The 14,898-nt window shown below is 42.0% G+C and overlaps 1 long non-coding RNA gene across 2 annotated transcripts in view; it reads left to right on the top strand.

Annotated features, from left to right (window-relative positions):
- The window catches only part of LOC132425984 (uncharacterized), a 48,092-nt gene that overhangs the window by 385 nt on the left and 32,809 nt on the right, over window positions 1-14,898 (top strand). The window contains exons 2-3 of one of the 2 annotated variants that reach the window (XR_011246483.1): window positions 184-368; window positions 12,344-12,449. This is a non-coding gene — a long non-coding RNA (uncharacterized lncRNA). The remainder of the gene's footprint in view (window positions 1-183; window positions 369-12,343; window positions 12,450-14,898) is intronic. The other variant, XR_011246482.1, reaches the window with a different exon arrangement.

Below are 14,898 nucleotides of genomic sequence, written 5' to 3'. Positions count from 1 at the left end.
GGTGTAATTGACATATAACATTATATTCGATATTTGTATACATAACAATTCGATATTTGTATACATTGCAAAATGATCACACAATATGTCTAGTTCTCATCTTTCACTATATGTAGTTATCAAAAAAAGTCAGCCCCCCAGCCTTGGGATGAGGACTTTCTCGTTTTTATTTTCGGTATGCAGGCCTCTCACTGTTGGCGGCTTCTCCCGTTGCGGAGCACAGGCTCCGGACGCGCAGGCTCAGCGGCCATGGCTCACAGGCCCAGCCGCTCCGCGGCATGTGGAATCTTCCCGGACCGGTGCACGAACCCGTGTCCCCTGCATCGGCAGGCAGACTCTCAACCACTGTGCCATCAGGCAAGCCCAGGGTGAGCACTTTTAAAATCTACTTTCTTAGCAACTTTCAAATATGAGATATAGTATTAGTAACTATAGTTGCCGTGCTGTGCATTACATCCCTGTGACTTAACTTATTTTATAATTGGAATTTTGCCCCTTTGACCCCCTTCACCCATTTTGCCCATCCTTATGCAATCCTTCCTACAGCTCTTCAGGGTGAGTGCTGTTACCTGCATTTTATGGACTAGGCAACTGGGTTGTGCAAGACCACACTGGGAGCTTGGAGTCAAAGCGTGGTCAACATGGCTCCCAAGCGTTCTCTTTCCGTTGTTCCTTGTCCATGTCCTCCCCGTTCCTGCCACTCCCAACCTCTACACATAGGGGGAGCTGCTGGGTGCTTTTACTACCTGTATCACTCACCCCAACCTCAGCTGCGATTGCTCCCTGACATGCCACTGGGACTCCTGGAGTGTGCTGAGTTGGAAGAGAGAAGTGTGGATCACTGGAAGGCCCTCATCATTTCTCATCTTTTCTTCCTGGCCTAATTTTGGTCTCTACTCCTCCGGCCTCAGCCCCCTTGCTGGCCCCTCTGCCATCCACCTTGCCTTCCTTCTGTTCCTTGAGTTCACCCAGCTCTTCCCACCTGAGGCCTGGCATGGAGCCTCCCCCTGTCTGGACTCCTTTCCCCATCAGTCTTGTCCTGGCTTTTTCCTACTTATCCTTCTCTGACTCTTCCTCAGGAGGACCTTCCCCAGCCCCAACCCAGCCTAAAGTGGGTCTTCCTTCTCCTCGTTCATAGCTCTTATCATGAGCTGTTGTTACATACCTCTTAGTGTGCTTATTCCTTTAAAACCTGTTCCTCCTGCCTCAATGTCATTTTCATGAAGTACAGAAAAAGACGGTGTCTGTTTTGCCCACCATTGTGTACTTAGCCTCTCATGTTTGGAGGGGCCCAGTAAAGAGCTGCTGAAAGAACGAATGAATCAGTGAGCCTGGGTCCAAAGGCTGCCTGTCGAGATACTGTTGTTTTGGGCAGAATCTGTGTTCCCCCCAGTACATCCCCCAGACCACGTTCCTCCATGTGATTCACCGCTTTCTTTTCACTCCCACTTGCCCCTCCAAATGAAAGGGGATACAGTTCCATTGCTAATTTTACTTTGTATTACCGGAAGTCAGAAATAACCCTCTGCCACTTCATGGTCTAAAAAGAAGAGCTTTATGATTGGTTTTGTTATAAAAATGAACAGCTCTCCGTTACACCGAAGTTTATCTTCTGACAAACATGCTACGGGCGATTGTCCTTTTAACATCTTGATACAATAAAGTCTATGTCCCCACCCTCATTTCTACTTTCCACCAGAATGTTTTTGTTAATGGTCTTAAATAACTAGAAGTTACCAATATGCAATGTGTATTATGTGAGTTCATCACTTGCTACTGGTTGGACAAATCTGAGGTGCCCATGTATTGTTCTAGGCACTTTCAGAGACAAAAGAGAAAAGACAGGGGTCCCTCCAACAAAGGATTGATCACTTCCCAAAGAATGAGGATAAAATAAAATATCCTTGGCCCTAGAAGTAGATAACACTGAACAGAGCCTTTCTTATTGTTTAATTTTATTTTTTTAAAAATTTTTTTATTGAAATACAGTTCATTTACAATGTCGCGAGCAGAGCCTTTCTTAGGCAGTGCTTCAGCTGCCTCAGGATCGTGATCACAAAGTTGATGGTCGCTGGCTAATGCTATGAAAAATGTGGCTGATTTAGAAAGTGCCAAAACGTTCGTGGCTGGCTGCAGCTTGAAAAATTTCCATAGCCCCACACTATCCTCAGGAAAGATCCCAATTCATCAGCAGGGCCCCGCAGGGTTCAGCTCCTGCCTGTCTCTTCAGCACATCGATCTTTGGCCCTCTAGCCCTACAGAGTGACTGAAGTTTTCCCTTCTCATGCTTTTGCATGTGCTAGAGCTTCAGCTTCTCCACCCCTCTCTCACTCATTCTTTTTTTTTTTTTTTGATGGAAGTATAGTTGAGGTACAATATTATATCTTACAGGTGTACAAAATAGTGATTCACAATTTTTAAAGTTTATACTCCATTGATAGTTATTATAAAATATTGGCTATATTCCCTGTGTTGTACAATGTATACTTGTAGCTTATTTTATACATAATAGTTTGTACCTCTTAATCCCCTCCCCCCTTCCCTCTCCCCACTGGTAGCAACTAGTTTGTTCTCTATATCTGTGAATCTGTTTCTTTTTTGGTTACATTCACTAGTGTGTCATATTTTTTAGATTCCACAAATAAGTGATATCATACAGTATTTGTCTCTCTCTGTCTGACTTATTTCACTTAGCATAATGTCCTCCAAGTCCATCCATGTTGCAAATGGCAGAATTTTATTCTTTTTTATGGCTGAGTAGTATTCCATTGTATATGTACTACATCTTCTTTACCCATTCATATTGATGGTTGCTTAAGTTGCTTCCGTATCTTGGCAATTGTAAACAGTGCTGCTATGAACATTGGGGTACGTGTATCTTTTCAAATTAGTGTTTTGGGTTTTTTTGGATATAAACCCAGGAGTGGAATTGCTGGGTCCTATGGTAGTTCTATTTTTAGTTTTTTGAGAAACCTCCATACTGTTTCTTACAGTGGCTGCACCACTTTACATTCCCACCAACAGTGTATGAGGGTTTCCTTTTCTCCACATCCTCGCCAACATTTGCTATTTGTGTTCTTTTTGATGACAGCCATTCTGACAGGTGTGAGGTGATATCTCATTGTGGTTTTTAATTTGCATTTCTCTGATGATTAACGTTGCTGAGCACCTTTTCAAGTGCCTGTTGCCCATCTGCATGTCCTGTTTGGAAAAATGTCTATTCGGGTCTTCTGCCCATTTTTTTTTTTTTTTGCGGTACGCGGGCCTCTCACTGTTGTGGCCTCTCCCGTTGCGGAGCACAGGCTCCGGACCCGCAGGCTCAGCGGCCATGGCTCACGGGCCCAGCCGCTCCGCGGCATGTGGGATCTTCCCGGACCGGGGCATGAACCCGTGTACCCTGCATCGGCAGGCGGACTCTCAACCACTGCACCACCAGGGAAGCCCTTCTGCCCATTTTTAAATCAGGTTATTTGTTTTTCTGACGTTGAGTTGTATGACCTGTTTATATATGTTTCATATTAACCCCTTATCAGTCATATCATTTGCAAATATTTTCTCCCATTCAGTAGGTTGTCTTTTTGCTTTGTTGAGGGTGTTACTCATTCTTAAAGACTGGGCCTAGGGATCACTTCCTCTCGGCAGCTTGGCCAGACTCAAGTTTGCTTTCCCACCTCCTGGGCTCCCATGGCACTTTGCAGTGGATACCTATTATGCATATGTATGTGTGCATATGTATGTATCTGTTATGCATATATATGTATAAAAGCTTAACATTTATAACGAACATGTATTAAACACTATGTGCCAGGTACTCTTCTGGTCTCTCTTCACCTTTTAACTTCATCCCCACAGCAGTCCCATGAGGGAGATGCTAGTAACTTAGTCAGGAAGTGACAGGACCAGAATTTGAACCCAGGCTCTAGAGCCATGCGTTTCAGAACTGTCCCTGAGCTGCCATCATGCTGTGTTACAAGCACTGATGTCATTCATGGTCACCCGTCTTGACTGTGAGCTCCTTGAGGACAGGGACTGATCTTGCCCAGTAATTAGAACATTGTATGACCTCAAGAGTGAATAATTGAATGTAACGAGGCACAGAATAAAAAATGAATTATACCTGGTGCTTTATTTCAAGGGACTCACAGTCTCTCTCTTCTTTTTTTATAAGTTTATTTATTTTTGGCTGTGTTGGGTCTTCATTGCTGCACGTGGGCTTTCTCTAGTCGCGGCGAGCGGGGGCTACTCTTCGTTGTAATGTGCGGGCTTCTCATTGCAGCGGCTTATCTTTGTTGCAGAGCACAGGCTTTAGGCGCGTAGGCTTCAGTAGATGTAGCACACGGGCTCAGTAGTTGTGGCTCGTGGGCTCTAGAGCGCAGGCTCAGTAGTTGTGGTGCACCGGCTTAGTTGCTCTGCAGCATGTGGGATCTTCCTGGATCAGGGCTCAAACCCATGCCCCCTGCATTGGCAGGCGGATGCTTAGCCACTGTGCCACCAGGGAAGTCCAAGACTCACAGTCTCTTTTTCTCCTTTTTTCCCTCTTTCCTTCCCCAAATGATTGCAGGGCCTTTTAAACAACCTGGGAAATAGGTATTATTATTCCAACTTTACAAGTAAGAAAAATGAGGCCCAGAGAAGTTAAGTATCATGGCCAAGGTCGTAGCTGGAAACAGGCACAGTCAGGATTCAGACCTTAGTGGCCTGGCTCCAGACTCATGCTCTTAACTTCTATAATATGTATGTCTCCAGTAGCTTCAGTGGGCAGAAAAGACACATAAACGGATGCAAAAGAAGAGACAGGTAGAGAAGCTTAGGCAGCAAGGGAGGGAGAGGGACCCAGACAAACAGTTTGGAGCAGCCGGCAGTGTGGCTGGCTGAAGAGCAGGCCGTAGTAGGGAGAGCAGGGCAGGGGATGCATTAAAAACAAAACGCTGTGGGAATCTCAATCAGCACCACAGGGGCTCTGGGCTCCCTCGCAGCCACCTGTTCCCTGCTGGGTGAAAGGGGCTCTGACCTGGTGTGTGTGTGGGCATCTTGGGTGACCTCGGGGTGGCCAGAGCAGCCCTCACCCTCCAGCTCTCCACTTGCCAGCCGCCTAGTTCTATGAATCACAAGATCTCGTGAGTCACTCATTCCCTCTCTGAGGAATAAATAATGTCAAGTCTCGCAAAAGCCGAGCAGTCCGGTTTACAGGAGGCGTCACGCAAAGACTGAGCCTGGGTCCTGCTTTCCTCTGGGAACTGGCGCCGCTGTCAGGAGAAGCGTGTTGCCAGGCTCTCAGCTTGAGCTTTTGGGCCATCGACCAAGAGCCCTGGCTGCTTTGGCTGCGTCTAGATTTGATGCTGAGACTGCCAGACTCAGCAAGAGGCAAAGTCAGCCCCAAGGATCATAATTTTGGCCCAAATAGGGAAAATCTGAAATATGAAGATGAGTGTACATCAATTTGGTTGTGTCTCCAGTGTTCCTGAGACAGGCCTCTCCTTTATTTCTCTCATGAATGCCCATGAGAGACATCCTGAAAGTTAATTTAGTACTTTCATATTCCGGAGCTGCTTCCCATAGCCTGTAACATGCAAAGCCCTTTGAAGGCAAAACCCAGAAGGCTCCTGGTGTAGCAGAGAGAATATGTGAGCAGGCAGTGGCCAGTAATATCTCGGGGCAAGTATTTTGACCTCACTCCAAGGGTGCGTTGTCATCTTTGTGAACTGGTGTCTGATCCAAGCCTCTCCCTAGAAGAGCCTCCCCACCTGGCTAGAGTCGGGGTAGGAGAAAAGCAATTTGATTTTATGGTGAAAAAATACTCACAACAGGGTGTAAATACAAGAATAGATTTTGCTCCTTGCAGGGCATAATTCTGTTTAAAAAAAAAATAGACTTTCCTTTTTAGAGCAGTTTTAGGTTCACAGCAAAATGGAGAGGAAGGTACAGAGATTTCCCATATCGCCCCGCCCCTGCTCATGCACAGCTTCCCTGTTCTCAACCTCTCCCAGCAGAATGGTGCATTGGCTATAACTGATGAACCCATGTTGACACATCATTATCATCCCAGAGTTCATTACAGTTCACTCTTGGTGTTGTAGAGCCTAGGAATTTAGGGCATGGACTCTGGAGCCAGATTGTCTGAGTTCCAGTGATAGCCCCACTGTACGTCTATAGTCTATAGTTATATAAATAATGGCTTGGAACAGTGCCTGGTACATAAGTGGGGCATGCAGTTTAAGTGTTGATATCCTCCAGAAAAACCCTCCTTAGCCTCTGGTACAGGGATCTCTCCTGTGTGCTATATTTTAATGACCTCTTTATTTGAGATACCTGGAGGCAGGGACTGTCTTTCTCACCTTCATGTCTGTGGCTAAAAAACCACCTCGAGAGATTAATTTCTGTTTCATACTCATTCAGCAGCCTGAACAAATAGCAGGACTGCCCCATTGTGAGAAACTCCTCGAGGGTGGCCTTACCTCCAGGATCGTTGATGTCTTTTGAATCAGAGGTATAAAGGGGGAGATCATAAATAAAGCACGAGGGCTTCCCTGGTGGTGCAGTGGTTGAGAGTCCGCCTGCCGATGCAGGGGACACGGGTTCGTGCCCCGGTCGGTCCGAGAAGATCCCACATGCCGTGGAGCGGCTGGGCCCGTAAGCCATGGCCGCTGAGCCTGCGCGTCCGGAGCCTGTGCTCCGCAACGGGAGAGGCCACAACAGTGAGAGGCCTGCGTACCGCAATAAAAATAAAAATAAAAAAATAAATAAAGCATGAAACAGGGATCCGGAACATCACTCCTCCATAGAATTTTGTTGCAGGAAAAAAGCCCCAGCTGGGGGAGGAAGAAGTAGACTGATCCTAGAGGGAAGATCTTGAGCTTTTTGAGAGACTGGAGAGGGAACAGGGGTGTGCAGGACCTGGAGTGGCAGAGACCAGCACTTCTCTCCCTCCCGTAGCTCTGGTCTGTGGAAGGACCTCAAAAGAGCTCCAGTGTGCCCTGAGAAATGAGGTTCACTAAACATTTAGTTTACCTGCCTTCAAAAGTTCTGGTGTTGGGTTGGGACCACCACTTTCAAGGGACCATGTGGATTTTGACATTGAACATCTCGACAGTGGCCAGAGGGGATCAGAGGGCCTTCTAAAATGCTCTGGACTGTGCCGGAGCCCCAGAGCCTCTCTCTTGACTCTAGGAGAACGGTTACCTCCCCACTCTGCCCCCATCAAATTCACGAGATTGAATTTTCCTGAGTGGATAGACTCTGAACAAATGCATCTATTTGGAGACACAAGAACATGTCTCTTTTTGAACCCTGGTGAAATGAGCTAAAATTCGCTATAATGAATGAATGTGTCCTGTAATGTGTCCATGGTTCTGGCCAAAGTAGGCCTGAGGATATTTGGTGAGTGGATCAATTCAGGAAGCATCTTGAAATGGATCCAGTCTATTTTAATAATACTATGGAAACAGCCCTTTTTGTTGACCTACCTTGAATAAAGGTTTTCCAGGGCAATTTCCTGAGCATTTAAAGCACATTCAAATGAGTTGTCTTTGAACAAAGATTCAAAAGACTTTCGTGACTGCAAGTTAGCAACAAGTTGAGTTTACAACTCACCAGTCTTACATTGTTGGTTGCCCAGGAAACTAACCTGGCTGCTTTACATTTTGACCCAGGAAAGATTGGAGTCAGAATTTGTATCACAAAGCCCCACCTAATATGATAAAGCTTGTTAGGCAAAAAACAAAAATCCTATTTTGTATATTGGCCTCCATTTCACAAAGCTGCCTTGTACCTACAATTTCTAGTCTTTGTTCAGAATGAAAGTTGTTTAGGCTGTTGAACTCTCGGTTACTTGTAGTCATTCATCCAGGAATTACTCAAATGGATTAAGTCTAGAGATAATCCAAAACATGTTCCTTCAGTCCTTAGTGCCTTCTCATTCCCCTCTTCAGTCTTCAGAGACTTCCTTTCTAGGTTCCTCTAACAGCCTACAGACTTGATTTATTTTCTTGCCCTTCTAAGTATCAGAAGAGTATCTAAAAGACAGAAAATAAATGGAAAAGTAGGAACAGGCTAAACACTACGAAAAAGCATTCAGGCAAATCTTGAAAGGTGAGACATTCCAGTGGACAACTGTCTTGGGCTCTCAGCAAATCAACACCATAAAAACAGAGGCTGGGGACTTCCCTGGTGGTCCAGTGGTTAAGACTCTGCGTTCCCAGTGCAGGGGACCTGGGTTTGATCCCTGGTCAGGAAACTGGATCCGGCATGCCACAACTAAAAAAAAAAAAAAAAAAAACTAGAGGATGTTATAGAGGAAAAGAAATTTAAAGGACACAACCACGAGTGCAACATGTGGTCCTAGAATAGGTCTTAGTTTGAACAGTGTTTGTTTGTTTGTTTGTTTTAGTTTGAACAGTTTTGAACAGCTACGGAATCAATTGAGGGAACAATTATGGAAATTGGAATATGGCTTGGGTCATAAATGATATTAAAACTCATTAAGATGATTAATATTGTGGCTTGTTGGGCATAATAAATATTTATTTTAGTTACATAGGATGTCCTTATATTTGTGAGTTGTATACTGAAGAATTTAGGGGTGAAATGTCATGAAGTCCAGCATAAAAAGGAATAATGTGAGTATAAAAGAATAAAATCTGGAAGAACTGAATTATATCTCACATTAGATCCTCCTTACTTGACCCAATTAACTTGAAAGTCTGCTTTACTACATGAGTACAGATACGGTACATGTGTACCTAGGTAGGGAAAGTGCATGGAATCTGGGGTATGTTTTGCCATTTAGTAACTGTGTAATCTTGGGTGCTTCGCTCTGTGCCTGTTTCCCCAGCTGTAATATAGGTATAGTATTAGTGAACCTACTGTATAGGGTAATTATGAGGTTAAATGAGTTAATATACATAAGTTCATTAAAACAGTTCCTGGCACAAAGTAATTGCTAAATAAGTATTAGCCCTTATTATTCTTGTTATTGTTTTTGTTTTAAGGAGTTTTAAGGAGCATGATCCTAGAAGATGCTGGGTTGGCAAAAACTGATATAATCAGCACAGCTTCTTGGATTTTCTGGTATGTTATTAGTAGCCATGGGAGTCCCATATTCCTAGGGACCCATCTCTGAGTTCTTCCTTACAGTACATTGAAATGTTCCAACCAGTGTTTTAGGGGCTGGGGAACAGTGGTGAGGCCTAAAAACATTTTTTCTCGTTGGTTATAATGGGGCTTCCGGGTTAGTATCCTATTAAAACTCCAAAGGTTTTTTGCACAGCAAAGGAAACCATAACAAGACAAAAAGACAACCCTCAGAATGGGAGAAAATATTTGCAAGTGAATTAACTGACAAAGGATTAATCTCCAAAATACACAAACAGCTCATGCAGCTCAATATCAAAAAAAACAAACAACGCAATCCAAAAATGGGCAGAAGACCTAAATAGACATTTCTCCAAAGAAGATAAACAGATTGCCAGCAAACACATGAAAGAATGCTCAACATCACGAATCATTAGAGAATTGCAAATCAAAGCTACAATGAGGTATCACCTCACACCAGTCAGAATGGCCATCATCAAAAAATCTACAAACAATAAAGGCTGGAGAGGGTGTGGAGAAAAGGGAACCCTCTTGCACTGTTGGTGGGCATGTAAATTGATACAGCCACTATGGAGAACAGTATGGAGGTTCCTTAAAAAACTAAAAATAGAATTACCATATGACCCCGCAATCTCACTACTGGGCATATACCTAGAGAAAACCATAATTCAAAAAGACACATTCACCCCAACGTTCATTGCAGCCCTATTTACAGTAGCCAGGACATGGAAGCAACCTAAATGCCCATCAACAGAGGAATGGATAAAGAAGATGTGGTACATATATACAATGGAATATTACTCAGCCATAAAAAGGAATGAAATTGGGTCATTTGTAGAGACATGGATGGACCTGGAGACTGTCATACAGAGTGAAGTAAGTCAGAAAGAGACAAATACCGTATGCTAACACATATATGTGGAATCTGAAAAAATTGGTATAGATGATCTTATTTACAAAGCAGAAATAGAGACAAAGACGTAGAGAACAAACGTATGGATACCAAGGAGGAAAGGGGGGTGGGGTGGGATGAATTGGGAGATTAGGATTGACATATATACACTACTGTTACTATGTATAAAATAGATAACTAATGAGAACCTACTGTATAGCACAGGGAACTCTACTCCATGCTCCGTGGTGACCTAAAAGAGAAGGAAATCCAAAAAAGAGGGGATATATGTATACATATAGCTGATTCACTTTGCTGTACAGTATAAGCTAACACAATATTGTAAAGCAAATATACTCCAATAAAAAAAATTGTTCTGATTCTTTAATTTAAAAAACCCAAAGTTTTAAGTGTAATTAAATAATAGGTAAGTGAAGCTACTACTAGACCTGGAATCTTCTAATAGGAATACTTAACTTCTTTATTAGGAATGTTAGAACTAGAATTCATCTTTTCCATAAAAAAAATTAGTGAAAACAAAATGTGATGATTAATTTTATGTGTCAACTTGACTAGCCGTGGATGCCCAAACTAAACATTTCTGAGTGTGATCCACGACATTTCTGGATGAGATTAGCATTTGAATCAGTGGACTCAGTAAACTGTCCTCCCCAGTGTGGGTGGGCATCATCCAATCTGTTGAGGGCCTGAACAGAACAAAAAGGGGGAGGAGGGAGTAATTTGCTTTGTTTTTCCCTGACTCACTGACTGAGCTGGGACTCATCTTTCTCTCTGGCCCTTGGCTTGAAATTTACACCATTAGCTCCTCTGCTTCTCAGGCCCTTGATCCAGCTTTCCTGTGTCTCCAGCCTGCATGTGGCAGATCCTGGGTCTTCTCTACTTTGATAATCACATGAGCCAATTCCTCATAATCTCTTTAGATAGATAGATAGATAGATAGATAGATAGGAAGGTAGATACATAGATTTCTCCAGAGAAATAGAACCAGTAGGAGATTATCTATCTATCTATCTACCATATCTAATCTATCTATCATCTATCAGTGTATCTATCTATATGTATCTATACCTGACTATCACACAATATAAGATGCCTTTATAAATATATCCCTTCAAGCAAATCTGACACATGATGATTTAGGATCCTAGGATCTGTTGATCCTTGTCATTAACAGAATAGAAAGACAGTAACTATAATTTGGTAACTATAGTTTCAGGTTTTCAGTTTCGGTAAATGCTGTCCCTCAATAAACACTCTAAATGGCTTTAGTTTTCAGTGTTTCATGTCAATTTTGATCTTTAGTATAGCTTAATAACTTCTTTTCTGTATCTTTCTTCTAATATAAACACAGAGAGCTTTTGAACTTTAGACACCACGATGTGTCACAACAGCACATTTGTCTTAGATTCTAGAGTAAACTGAAATCTCAAGATTGAATGAGCATGTATCAGAGAAAATTCTAAATGGCTAGGTTAAAGTTTACAGTTATGAAAAATTAGGGAAATCATTCATCTTGTAAGGTCTGCACTATCAAACTGACAGTCTCAGAAGTGAGAACAATGTTATGATGTTACCACATCATAATTTCATAAAAGCAAAACTTTATTTAAATATACATATAAATAATTTTTAAATGACCTCACATTGAATGACAAATACTTTGTTAAGGTACTTTACACGAGAAGTCTCACGTAAAGAGACTTCTCACAACACTCAGGATTCTTTCATGCCTCTGTCTCCCTTGAGGTAACTGATATGCTGACAGGTTAAAAACTGGCCCAAGATCACATTGGCAGCGGTGATAAAGGCAGGATTGAAATTTAGAATCAATGATTTATTCTTCATCCAACCAATATTTATTGAGTGCTTACATCACGCCCAATTCTCATTTCTGGGGATACTGAGGCGAATAAAACATCAAAATCCCTGCTGTGAGAATTGGGAACACAGTTGAGTCTAGCAGTTAGAATTGATAACTACTTCTTCCAAGGTTAGGTAGCATTCTAGCCTGGTTTTTATAAGTTTAGCCCTATAAGATAATTTGTTTTTGCTGATGGAAAAAGGTCCCAAAACTCACCTTAAGTCTACAAAGAGTGTAAGTCTGGAATAAAGCTAAACTCTTCCAGAAAAACAAACAAACAAAAACCAAAATAAAAAAACTCTCCTTGAAGTAGCTACTTCCTTAAAATATAAACCAACTAACCAACACACACATGCACACACAAGTTCCTCTATATCTTTGCAAATCATCCTCCATGCTGGACAAACTTTATGAGCCTGGGGAAATACCCTTTACAATGCATGATTGCCTGGCCAGTGGACTATTTTTCTCTGTTACAGATATCTGGTTGCAACAATTTTCATGTGATCCAACAAAAAAAGACACCACAGTGCACTTCCATAATACAGTGACCTGAATTTGCTGGGAGAGACTGTAGTCCATCAGGTAAGGCTTTTACCCCCTTAGCAACCAGATTGCCTCTGTGCTGCAAAATATAACAACCTCTGCAGTAGCCTGACCTACTTGCGGAGCCCAAAGTGCATAGAGAAGCACCTGTATCTCCGAACATCACGGCCCATATGCACATCTAACCCATAGCTCATGGTTCAAGGTTGCTGCTTGTTATGTTACACTGGCAAGTAGTCTCAATAAGAAATTTTAAAACAGTGACATTTCCCCATAGATAGTTTCTGTACCCATCTAAACTTTCTATAATTTAAAATACAGCACAAGCTTTTCATATGGAAAAGCATTGGGATAGACGAATAATTGGATGCCTTCAGCAGTAATCATGAATATATAAAATTTTAAAATCATCATTATTACTATACTATATACTTATAATGATTAATACATTCTTTATTTCTATTTTCACACACTATGATTTATGATTTTTATATTTGAGTCCTGTTTTACAGCCTTAATATATATTAATATACATATTATAATACATATTATATTAAAGGAAGAATCTTGAAATAACACTTCCCTCTCCTCCAGGTCTCTGAGATAGCACTCATTTCTTTTACCATTTGTTGAGAAAAAGCTTATATGATTCATAGTAATGTTGGACTTTTAAACAACAATGTCCAGGAGGTTTGAGCTGTGCATAAATAATTTAAAACAGACATCATTAGAATACTGGAGTTTATATTCATATTAAAAAATGACCTAGTTCTCTTGAATTTTATGGAAGTAAAACGCGAAGTCTTCCTGAACAGTCTTAGGTAAACACAGCACCATGGACAGGGATAGATGGGAAATTTCAGTGTGGGGTGTCATGAAAGGAACAGTGAGAGTTGATGAGGCCCTCACCTTACATCATTTAGTGAAACTGATTGCTGTCTTCTCCTTGAACAGCTCATCTTCTTACTGCCACCTCATAATCTTGACTGTGAAATAGACTTGTATATTATGTTTTTGTGTCTTATTATTGGTAGAGGTTTTCTCTTTCCTCTCCTTCTTGGCACTAGGGACAATTTGATGACAAGCTGAAACACAGGCCATTGGATAAAGGCTTTGGACTGAGAAGAAAGAGAACAGGGAGTCCGAGTTCTGGCTCTGAATGACCTGCATACATTTTTGTAATAGGACAAAATATCCCACGTTCTGGACCTCAGTTTCATTATCTGTAAAAAGGAGCGCAGTAGACCAGATGATCTTTGAAGTTTTACTTTTGGCTGCAAAATTCTATGATTTAAATCTGGTTTTAGCTATGGTAACTATGAAGCAAAATGATAGCTGTAAGAGGCTAATGATTACATATTCTGTAACACCAAATTGATAAAGCAAAAATATAATTGAAATTCCTTCAAGAGTCATCCAGTTGCTCATGGGGCAGTACCGTGGCAAGTATTATATTATTCCCCACTTTTAATGTTTCCTTTCATTGAAGGGATATCCATCATGCAACACTCCTGGCATCTCTCTGCACTATCACTCACTCTTCTTGGGGAGATACAGTGATTTGTCTAGATACAGCAGGTGAGTTTAGAAGGAGAATCAGGACAGGGTCGCTAGCCCTTCCCCTGGAATCCCCTTGGGAGCTGGTGTCCCTGCAGAGAATGTGTGTCCTGCTCTGTTCCTTCATGCTATCAGTTAATAGGACCAAGGCCCTACCTGGGGAGCTCTGTAGTCACCATGGGTAAATTTGTCTAGTTCTGGGGTCTAGCGTTAGGAAAACATTTGGTTCTTAAGTCCAAGCCACATTCTGCAATATCTGCTCTCTTAGTAGCAAACACGATATTTTGATTTCCTTGTGTCTTATTTTTGGGGTCTATTTCTAAAGTAGTTCGGAACTGGGATGACATGCTATTTTGGGGGTTCCCTGAAGTCTCAATGAGCAGCACTAGATTGTAATCACAGATGACTTTGGCCATGAACTTTCCACTTAGATGCATGCAGGTCTTCTCCCAGCCTTGAATGTCTCTGGTAAGGTCTCAACATCATCACTGCGAATTCTGGCCTTTGGTATGCCAGAGATCATCTCAGCCAACAATTACACAGCTGCATGGCACCCACGGTTCTAAAATGGAAGCCAAATATTTAAACAATCACCATGTGCCTTAAATATATTGCATCCAGCTTATTACAGAGCTGAACCAGGATGGGAAGGACAAAGCATTTATTACATGATGTGGCTGTTGGCTGAAATTTGAGTAATTGATCTACCCTTATTACAATTTGTTTCCCCCCTGAATCCAGAAAGAAGAACAGCTTGAAGTCACAGAAACTATGTAGTTTAATAAATATTTGAGGGCCTGGTATAATGCCTGGACTTCTTTAGGTACTAGGGGATACAGCAGTGGACTGAATGCACAAAAATTCATACCCTCAAGGAACTTGTATTTTAGTGGGAGGAGACACAATAACCAAAGTAAACAAGCAAATAAAG

The sequence above is a fragment of the Delphinus delphis genome, chromosome 5 (genome assembly GCF_949987515.2).
Source record: "Delphinus delphis chromosome 5, mDelDel1.2, whole genome shotgun sequence".
Taxonomy (NCBI): domain Eukaryota; kingdom Metazoa; phylum Chordata; class Mammalia; order Artiodactyla; family Delphinidae; genus Delphinus; species Delphinus delphis.
This window is presented reverse-complemented; position numbering and strand designations above follow the sequence as displayed.